Here is an 11484-nt window from a genome sequence, read left to right on the forward strand (position 1 = left end):
ATGAGAAAAACTGGATGAAATATGTTTACAGCATTGAAGTCTATGGGGGAGAGAATAGTATGCGTTGTTGTGACGTTCCAAAATGATCCTCTCGTTCAGAAGTGACTATAAATCTGCCTTTGCAATTTTGATTCCTATTTTTAGGAATAACAATTGGTAATGTTTTCCCAATTGAAAAGAAAGAAAAAAAAAAGCTAGGAGATTCAATTGCTGACCTTTTGGTGAGCGGTCCAGCACGCAGTGAAGCATTACATCACCAGAGTTTCTGAAACATACAGGTGGGTGATTTGGGCTGACTCGGCTGGGCTCTTCCCCTTTGAAGCAAGCTCAGCTGGGCTTGTTCATGCATTTCCAGTCTACTGGGGGGCCAGCGGGGGCTTGCTGCTATCTCATGGCCTCCACAATGATCACAGCACCGTTCACATGAAGGGGTGAGGTTCCCCAGCAGAGTTTCTCAGGCTTGCTCACATCATAGCAAAAAGGTTCCAGGACCAAGTGTACCCCAGTGGCAAGACCAGAAGGCAGCCATCGCTACCACAGGAAGGTATCACGCTCTGGCGTCTGAGAGATGTGTGGATTCATACCACTAGCAGTGTGAGCAAGACATGGCTGCAAGGTTCTCCCCACCGCTAACCTTCTCAAACCACGTCTACTCCTCCCTTTTTTAGTGCTTTTTAATTTTTTTCTACTAGTTTATTTACAAAATTAGAATACAAATTTGAACAAATTCTTTCAATTTCTCTCACTCCTTCCACCCATCACATTGTACAACCCAATAATTAATTACCCCTTCCCCCCTGCACATCCACATCCCTCTGCTTCCAGGCTCTCCCACCCCTCCTGGATCCTTATACTCATTCTACAAAAATTGGTTTTATACAATATTTGTCCTTGTGGGATTGAGTTAGAGCACTCAGCATAATGCTATTCAGTCCCTCCCAAGTTAGGTAATAATTTACAGTTATTGTTCCTGTGTGCTGCACAGTATTCTATTGTGTGAATGTACCATAATTTCTCAATCCATTCGTTTGTGTTTGGACATTGGGGCTGTTTCCTTGTTTTTGCGATGGTGAATAATGCTTCTATGAACACTGGTGTACAAATCCCAGTTTGTGCCTCAGTTCTCATATTCTCAGGGTATATTTCAAGTAGTGAAACAGCTGGGTCATATGGAATTTCTAGATTCAGCTTTTTAAGGAAGTAGGAAACGTCTTTCCAGAATGGTTGTACCATTTTACAATCCCACCAACAATGTATAAGAGTTCCTTTCTCACCACATCCTCTCCAACATCTACTATTTACTGCCCTGTTAAACTTTTGCTACTCTTCCTGCAGTGAGATGGTACCTCATAGCGGTTTTGATTTACATCTCTCTTATTCCCAGTAATTAGGAGCACTTCTTCATGTGTCTGTTTGCCATTTGAATATCTTCCTCTGTGAAAAATTCCTTCTATGCCTTTTGCCCATTTTATAATTGGGTTATCAGTCTTTTTCTCATGCAGGCCCAGGAGTGGTGAATCAGAGACCTGCGAGTAAAGCCCAAAACCATAATGTTCATAAAAGACAAACTGGGATCAAGCTTAGAAGTGCTAGTGCAAGGTATAAAGAGACTACCAAATACAACCAGAAATGCACAATCTAAAGAGGATAAAATTGATGTATGAAACCTTCTAAAGAGTAAATCCTTGTTCACATCAAAAACTTTTTCCAACAGAAAAGAAAACCTACAGACTGGAAACAAACATTTGGTAATACGCCAACACTTTTAAAAAGCAAATGATAAGTGTGCCTCCTGTATCGGTTTGCCAAGCACTCCCTTCTTCTGGGAGGTATTTCTGTAAACATGCTATGCTAATTTCTTTTTTTAAAACAGCAAAACAAAATACTGCATAGTGACACTTCAGGAAAAATACCTGAGAGAAGAAGCAACAGTTGGAAAATAAACATACAAGGTGTTCATTATTTGCAAAAACACATGGTACACCCTTACTACAACCTCCCCCTCCCACCATCTCCAACTTCTGGAGATACTGTTTCCTTTTAAACCCCCTCCCCCCTACTCTGGAGTCTCTGAGGGACACAAATGACTAAGCATTTGCCTATCCTTTCTCTGTATCTATTCATTCTGCAAAACAAATCATTCAAGAAGCTGAACTCTGTGAAGAGGAAAGTGGCATCAGCATCATCAACAATGTCTGTTATGCAGATGATACTTTTTTTTTTTCTGAAAGCAAGGAGGACTTGAAAGGTTTGCCTCAGGGGATCAAAGACTTCAATAAAGGTTACATCTCAACCAAGACCAAGAAAACAAAAATTCTTACTACTGAGCCAACATGATAGATGGAAAAGAGAGAGACGTTGATTTTTTTTTTAAATTTAGTTTGTTTATTTTTCATTTCAATGAACATCTACAGAGATTTTGGAATTCCATTCATTCATTGTTGCACCCTTCTCCCCGCACAAACTCCTCCCCCCCACCCCGTTTGCTCCTCTCCTTGAAAAGCAAAAGAAAAACTCCCTCATTGGTACACAATCCCCCTGCACCTCCCCAAACCCCACCCCCTACCCCCAAATATAATCCACTCTGCAACCCTCATTGCGTACTCCTACGATAAAAATAATGCCCTAAAATATAATACTTTTAGACTATTCTCTCCCCCATAGACTTCAATGCCGTAAACATATTTCATCCAGTTTTTCTCAGTCTCACCCCCACCCCAATGCCAGCCTCATTCTACAACAGTGGCACCATATAGCATTTGTCCCTTTGTGACTGAGATACCTCACTCAGCATAATGTCCTCCAGGGTCACCCATTTTGAATAATATTGCATGAGTTCCTTGTTCTTCAATGCAGCATAGTATTCCATTGTGCGAATATACCACAGCTTCTCTACCCATTCGTTTGTTGATGGGCATTTAGGTTGTTTCCAACTCCTTGCTATTGTAACAAAGCCGCAATAAACATGGGTATACATATATCAACTTGGATGTCATTTATGGTCTCCTTAGGGTATATTCCCAGTAGTGGAACTGCTGGGTCAAATGGTATCTCTATTTGCAACTTTTTGAGAAAGCGCCACAATGCTTTCCACAGTGATTTTTTTAACCTTGCTTGGATCCACAGTCAACAGCCCGGGCAGAAGTAGCCAGGAAATCAACAGACATATGCCATTGGGAAAGTGAACTGTCAGGAACCTCTCTAAAATCCTGAAGAATAATGATGTCAGTTTGAAGACTAAGGTGCACCTGATCCAAGCCATAATCTTTCCAGTTACTTGCTATGTAGCTGAAAATTGAAAAATGAATTAAGTATGATAGAAGAAGAATTGGTGTCTTTGAATTGTGGTGTTGCAAAAGAGTGCTGAATATTCCATGGATTGCCCAAAGGACACACAAGTGTATTTTGGCAAAGGTGTATCCAGGGTCCTCCTTAAAGGCAAGGATAGTGAAACTCCATCTCACATACATGGGTGTGTTGTTAGATGTGGCCAGTCATTCAAAACAACTATAAGATATCATCTCACCCCAGTAAGAATAGAAAAATGGAACAGAACAGCAAGCAACAAATGCTGGCAAGGTTGTGGAGAAACTGCAACCCTTATTCACTGCTGGTGGGAGAGTAAAATGGTGCAACCACTATGGAAGGTTGTATGGGACTTTGTCAAAAAGTTGCAAATAGAGATACCATTTGACCCAGGAATTCCACTACTGGGAATATACCCCCAAAAGACCATAACTGACACCCAAGCAGATATATGCACACCCATGTTTATTGTGGCTTTGTTCACAATAGCAAAGAGTTAGAAACAACCTAAGTGCCCATCAACAAACAAATGGATAGAGAAGCTGTGGTATATTCACACAATGGAATACTATGCTGCATTGAAAAACAAGGAACTCATTAAATATACAAAATGGGTGATCTTGGAGGACATCATGCTGAGTGAAATATCTGTTACAAAAGGACAAATACTGCATAGTGCCACTGTTGTAAAACGGGACTGACACAGGGTTGGGGAGAGACTGAGAAACATGGGATAAATTATGTATACTGCATTGAAACAGACAACAGAGAAAACAGTTTAAAAGGGATATGTGCTTAGGTATTCTTGTTATGACAGGAGTCCAGAATGAAGGCTGCATAGCGGAGTGGACTTGGAGGGAGGGAATGTATAGCAATGAAATAATTTTTCTTTTACTTTTCAAAGAGAAGAGAAAACTGGGGTGTGGGGAGGGGTGGACAGGGAGAAAAATGCAACAATGAATGAATGGAAATCCAAAGTGTCTATAAATTTTCATTAAAATGAATAATAACAATAAAAGTGGCCAATCCTTGGAGAAAGATGCCTAGCTTGGAAAGGTGGTGGCTCAGCGCAGGAAGGTATGACCCTTAACGAGATGAGTGACACAGTGATGGTAACAGAGGTTCTAGTATGTCAGAGATGGTGAGGATGACACAGATTAGTTCAGATTCGCTGTTCATAAATCCGCTGTAAGTCACAGTTGACTGCCTAGTCTACTGAACAACCACAGCTTAACAACAACAGCTCGCTGAAAGACTGGTGCAGGAAGACAAGCCCAGTGATCTGCTTCTGAAAGCTCACATCTCTGAAAACTTTACAGAACGACTTTAGTCTGCAAATGTGGGCTCACCTTGAGTTGCAACTGACTTGATGGCAACCAACATCACCACCATTTTTTTTCCCCCTCTCATTTGCCTGGCATCTCATGAAACTTCCCCTAATGATCAGGTAGAAGATCAGAGGTAACATTCATTTTTGTGGGCAGGGAAAATTTCAAACCCATTCCCAGGTCTAATTAACAATTCATCTACCACCACTTTCCCTGTGGCTCTCCCAATCCTTCCAATCTGCCTTCGCCCCCCGCTCCCCCAGACTAAATCAGGGTTACACAACTCCCTTCAAACCCAGAGGCTGTGCAGATTGCATACAATCTCCTATTTCAACATTGGGGGGGGACGGGGAGTGAGAAACTGGTCCCAGCATTATCTCACCCAGGGGCTGTGAAAGTCTCTTCCCTCTATCCTTGCAAGACAGAGTTCAGAACCAGTGACTCAAACAGAAGCCCCAGAAAAGCACCAGCCAGCAGAAGGCAGGGCAGGAAGACTCCTCTGCCCTGGACATCGAGGGTGCCTCCAACTGACAGATATGGTTTATCGTCATGAAATCCAGGTAAGAAAGACTGTGGGATTCGCTTTGACACATGACACGCATGTTAACACTCGGAGACATTTCAGCAGCTATTCATTTCCTAGGTGCATCTTCTGGTTCGGGAAGGGTTTAAACTTTTGTTGCGACTTTTCCATAAAGGTATCATGTTGCTATCATAGAGACGGAGCATACATCTCAGTTGAGACGCATGGTAATTGGGGCAAGGAAGAAAGAGAAGGAGAGGTAAACCTGACCCTCATTTTGCAGAAGGTCTCATTACAGGCTCTGCCACCAAGAAGAGAGGCGCCCCTTGACCCTCCAACAATAATCTGCTCAGCTTGATTCTACGAGAGGGAGGAACAGGAGAAAAAGAAAACAAAACCACACACCACAAAACAAAACATGCTTTCAATGAGGCAAATCCCACAGCCTCTCAGGGTCAGGGGACCAGCGTGATCTGCAACATGAAAGGCGTAACGTTCAATGAGAAAGTGAAGATTCTGAGAATCTGCATTGTGAACGGCCAGTGAGCAAGGGAGGAAGAGACTGAAACAGGCTACACTGAGAGATGCTGAAACATCGCCACGTGCTAAGAGCACAGGCAATTCCTTCTCAAAAAATTCTGCTGCACGTTCCTGAAAGGAAACAAAACCCAAATGTACGAGATAGATGCAGATGATCAGACATGGAAACCCATCTGTTAAATAGCATCGTTTCGTGGTTACATCGCTTCATCTGTTCTGGGGTGGCCTGGAAACCCCAGTCTTCTGCAAGCACACAAGACGCGTGCACGGTTGCTAGCTGCTGCTCTGAGGGGCTGCAGTGATGGGAAGATTAGGCAGCTCTCTGCTCCACATTCATCACCTCTTTTTCACCTGCCTGATTAGCGGCATTCAGTGAAACAGGGGCCTCTGGCATTCTTAGCACGGGAATGGCTGAATTTAAGAGGTGAGCTAAATGGTACAGCGACTTTGGAATATTAAGTGGTTCCTCATAATGTTAAATATGAGAGATGCTGTACCAGGAAAAAACAAAACAAAACAAAACAACCTCAACCCAAACTAACTCACTCTTGCCTATTTAATCCAACTCATGCAGGCCCCGTGTGTTACAGAGTAGAAATAATAGCAACCTTATCAGTCAAAACAACGAGCAAATCTTCCTTGGAAGAAGTGCAACCGGCTGTTCCTTAGAGTCATGAACTGTGAAATTTCACCCCATGTGCTTTGGGCATGTTGTCAGGAGGGGACCAGGCCTTGGAAAAACACTTCATTCTGGGAAAGGCAGAGAGTGAGAGAAAAGAGGAAAACCCCAAACACGATGGGCTGACACAATCGGTTCAAGCATCATCAGAGACGGCCAGGATGGGCTGAGAGTCAGATCTGGTTCATAGGGTTGCTCTGAGTGGTAGTCAACTTAACAGCCCCTAACAACAACAACAACAAGAACAACAATGTCCACTGTTTTCTTGGCTGTGTTCCTTAGGGAAGCAAACAGCCTTTCTTTTGCAGTGATTTTGGGTGAGTTTGAACCATCAACTTATGGGTTATAAGCTGAGCACTTAACTGTTTCCCTCCCAGAGCTTTTTAATGCTAGTTGTTATAAATGAGCATAAAGACCTTTCACCTGCCTTTAAACACTTTCTCTACTCACAGCATGGTCTACTCTTTAATCATTCATTATATGATACTCAAGAAAATCAGACATAGAGAGGCCAAGTCACAGAGCTCTGAGGAAGCAAAGCTGTCATAAGGATTTGGGCATTCCGTGAAAAATTTATTCCAGAAACACGTACTATAGGCCACTTTGCTAAGAATGAGAAGTTCCCTGTCCTTAGGAGTTTCAAATCTATTGAAGGAGACATCCATGAGGACAAATGATTACAAGGTAGGGCCCTTAGAGAGACCTGGAAATGCAGGGCCCAAATGCTCCCTGGGAGGACAGGGCGGTAATCCTATGGACAAGTTCTATTCCATCCTACAGGATGGGGAAGCATCAGAATGGACTTAACAGACAACAGTAAATGGGGTTGGAGGGTCCTTATGCAGATTGTGGTGGGAAGGAAAATACAGATAAAGGACAAATCTGCACCCTTCTCATTGTGTAGGGAGGAGACTGGACTTCTGAGAGGTGTGGGAGCTGGACAGATGGGTGTGGTTGGAGGCATTTATCAGATGAGTGCATGCAGAATGAACAGCTCATGACATTTCACTTAGGTTGCTCGCCTCAGTGACTGCTTTGTTTCCTATAAGCTCCAGGGAGTTGCACCTACGTTCTCTCCTGTGACTCTAGTGAGAGCCTGCCCGGGGCTGGAGCTGAGAGGAGAGCTTGAGAACCTCTAACTCGGATCCTTAGGCCACAGGACCCGCTCTGATTTATTCCGTTTTCCTTCACTCTAAGGAAACTGGAACATCCCCTTTCCTTTTCCTAGACGCCTTTCCGTTTTCTTTGTACACTAATTAATTAAATACTCAATTAATCCACCACTCAATTAAAAAAACACATGCCAGGCTTGGGGCTGGGCAGGCAAAGATAAAGGCTCAGGCTTGCTCTGAGCAGCTCACAGAGGAGCGAGATCCTCTCAAAGGGAGGTCCACAGTTGACGAGCTCAGAGGAGAGGTAGAAACCAAGCCTTGCTGACCTGGGCATCTGCATGCCCCAGGGTGCCCCAGATGGCTGAGGGAGGTGGTCTTCATGCTTTACTTTGTGAAACACTAGTCTGGGTGGTGGTGAGTGGAGATAATGACAGAATCACGTGGTGGGGACTCCATGGGGTCAGATAGGAAACACTGAGCAAGGGTGGCGATGTCTACTTCAGAATCAGGGCATCTCTAGGGAAGATGCTCTGAAATGACTCTTCCACCAACACTATCAGCTGCTGTCAAATCAATTCCAACTCATGACAGCTGCCTGCGTGTCCAGGAAGAACAGTGCTCCACTAGGTTTGCAATACACTAACTCTTTAGAAAAATTTTGTATTGATTTGCATATAATTATTCATATACATCATGTTTTGTGTGCAGGACTTTGTGTTTTATATTATCATTCGTGGTCTAGCACTGCTCTGTTGATTTGCTGTAACTCGTGGTGGCTGCGAAGCTAACCACTGTGACACTGATGTGTCAAATGTGATAATGGCTACCTAAGGTGGACAGTGTTTGGTGGAGCTTCCCAATTAAAACAAGCCTGGAAGCAGGAGTGACATCCACTTCTGAAATAGCTTGCCTCTGGAAACCCTATGAACTTGGAGGAACAAAGAAAGTTCATAGCGTCGCTATGAGTTGCCTACGACTCGATGGCATTTAATAACAACAACAGCATGCTGTTGTTAGGTGCTGTTGAGTTGAATACAACTAATAGGGACCCTGTGCACAAAAATCTGAACCCTGTGCTACCCTGTGCCATCCTCACTGTCTCCAACACCCTTAAGGCCACTGCTGCAGTCACTGTGTCAGTCCACCTGGCTCTCCTTGGCCATCCCCTTCACCTTTCCAAGCATGATGTCGCTCTCCACGGAATTTTCTTTGTAACTTGGGTATCTGTGCTCTAACTTATTTGTCATTCTTTTAATAAGTACAGCACTTGGCTGTCAGTTTGCTGTACCTGTCGTTTGCTGTGATGCTGAAAAGCTGTGCCACCAGTGTATCAACTGCCAGAGGGGTCACTCATGGTGGACAGGGTTTAGTGAAGCTCCCAGGTTTAGACTGATTAGGAAGGACTGGCCATCCACTTCTAAATTAAGAGGCATCTGAAAACCCTATGAATAAAGGAACCAGTCACTCACAGATGTTGGGCTCTTTTTGGAAATAGATTTCCAGGCACCCTTAAGTGGACTTGAACCCCTAATCATTCAGTCAGCAACCAGCTCTGAGAATTGTACTAAGGCTCTTGACTCTGGACTTAGGTGGGTGGAACTGCGAAGGGAACTGGTTCAGAGGTTGACCACTTTTTAAATCCTTCTCCTGTGAGATGAGTTGAGATGTCCCTTAATCAGATGTGGCATCACCCTGCTCCTGGATGCCACACGCTGGCCTTGCCTGGCTCCCCTGTGCCTTTCCTTCAAGGGTTACTTGCCTGCACGCTGACACCATTAAAGGAGGGAGACAGCATGAAGAGAAAGCGACTATCTCATCACTTGACTACAACGAACTGTAATAACAGAGAGAAAGAATCAAGAGGAGAGAGGAGGCCCAGAAGGGACAGCATGACAAAGAGTGGGCTGGTGATCTCCAGATAATAAATCAGAGCCTCTTCCAGAACAGGACACAGACAGGTGCAGATGTGAGCAGGGAGGAGGTCCTGTGCATGGAAACACAGAATAAGCGCCAACTGTGATGTCAAAGTATTTCAGGGATCGAGCAAATAATACTCCCATTCTTTCCTCCTCCTCCTCCTCTGTAAAATCAGAAGGCTGACATCAATCTCCCAAGGATTATGTGTGTTTACGTGTGTATGTAAAATGTTCTTGCAATAAAGATATCCACCTTCTTCAAGGTAAGAATGGATTCAGAGGCTCTTTTCTTATACAATATCCAATAGAGATTTTAGTTGATGTTTACTCTGTGCCAAGCAAGAAGCACTGTTCTCAGCACTCTGCACGGATTGGCGCAGTCATTCTCCTTTTCCAAGGTGGAGATATTTACAGGCTACAACAACCACTATACGTCCATCAGGAAGAAGCTGCAATGTTTTTTTTTTTTTGGTTGTTTTTTTTTTTTTATAATTCCTATACCCTACACTCTTGATATGGGTAGAAATTATTTATTTTTTTAAAAAAAATATTATTATTTTTTGTGTGTGTACCATCAAATTGGATGTGACTGGTACAGGAGGAGATTGCCCCTCCTTCTCCAGCAGAGCATCTGGTGGAGTTGAACTGCGTACCTCTGGAATTGCAGTGCAGCTTCTTGCCACTAGGCCACCAGAGCTCCCTTAATTATTTATTCTTTAATTCTTCTTTCTTACTTTTCCTTCCTTAAGTTCTTTGCTGGCTGTGGATACCTCACCCAAAAGGACCTCTGCCAAGAGTTGGAAAGAACTTCAAAGGTTCCCTTGTGATCTACACTGCTGCTTTTGAGGACTCCTTTCTGATTCCTAGCTAATCACCAAGATCATTCTTGACTTGGCTACCCAGCCCACATATCCTCTACCTTCCTGCTGCATTTCTGCCACTCAGCTTGACCAGGACTGGGCACTTATCTACCACACAGCATAGCCGCTAAAATTGTCCTGATGAAGAGCATTTATCAACTGGGACATCCTATGTGAAAACCGACAGTGAACAGAGGAGTCCACACAAGATACTAAGCAGTCCTAGCATGGACACTGGTGGCAGGCAGAAAACATGAAATGACAATGAAACAAAGGAGATTATGGCTCACAGAACACCAGGATATTCCCCAAAAACCAGCCCTAATTTCCTCATCTGTGATGTCTCTGGAGGCATGGGATGAGGGCATCATTTCGAAGGTCCCTAGAACAGAAAGCATCGCTGATTTCTGAGAAGGTTTTATGATGTAAAGACGTAGTAAGAAAAAGAAGCATATGGGCTTCAAAGAAAATCCCAACTAGGACCCTCAATTCTGCCTCTCACTTGCTGTGTGTTGTCATACAAATTGCACGATCCTGTGACTTGCAGGACAGATACTGGCTGCCAACTTCCCAGAAGTCTTTTCTCCTTCTTGTGCTAAAAGAACCCAGATTATAAATTCAAGAAAGAGGTAGAGATCCCTGATGTCCAAGAATCAATGCCTTTCTCGATCCTCAAGAACTGACCTGTGTAAGGCAGCCATGAGAATTCCTCTCCCAACAGGTAGAGACGAGATACAAAATTCAATTTGTGACTCATCTTTAAGTCATGGGATATAAGATGAAATTTGCCTAGACGATGAATAAATTGTACAACAGGTTTCCTAAGGAAAGAAAATTTTGGCTCTGTTTTTTCTTTACTATCTGGAACCCTGGAATGAAGATGGGCATGACACCTGGGGCTGTGGCAGCCACACTGCTACCACGAGGTAAGAAGGATGAAGACAAAAAAGTCAACATGCAAGGAAAAAGAGACCAAAAAGAGTCTGGGGTATTGACGACATTCATGAGTTACTGCACAGGCACTGAGCTACTTGCAGGCTAAAAGAGTAGCACCTGCAATATAAATTACTGGAAGAAACAACAGAAACAGCATCCAGCATAAGACACAGAAAACTAAAGATGCTTGTGATTTAGCAGCTAAAATCATGGGAAGAATCTTTTGATGAGGCTTTTTAAAAAAATTCTAGGGGGTGGGGTTTGGGGAGGTGCAGGGTGGGGGG

The 11484-nt window shown here is 43.6% G+C and overlaps 1 protein-coding gene across 1 annotated transcript in view; it reads right to left on the reverse strand.

The window, feature by feature from the left end:
* LARGE (like-glycosyltransferase) overlaps nucleotides 1–11484 on the reverse strand; it is a 663150-nt gene that overhangs the window by 334737 nt on the left and 316929 nt on the right. The window lies entirely within an intron of this gene.

This window comes from Elephantulus edwardii, unplaced genomic scaffold, assembly GCF_000299155.1.
Source record: "Elephantulus edwardii isolate Elephantulus edwardi_28Jun2011 unplaced genomic scaffold, EleEdw1.0 scaffold00321, whole genome shotgun sequence".
In the NCBI taxonomy this organism is placed as follows: domain Eukaryota; kingdom Metazoa; phylum Chordata; class Mammalia; order Macroscelidea; family Macroscelididae; genus Elephantulus; species Elephantulus edwardii.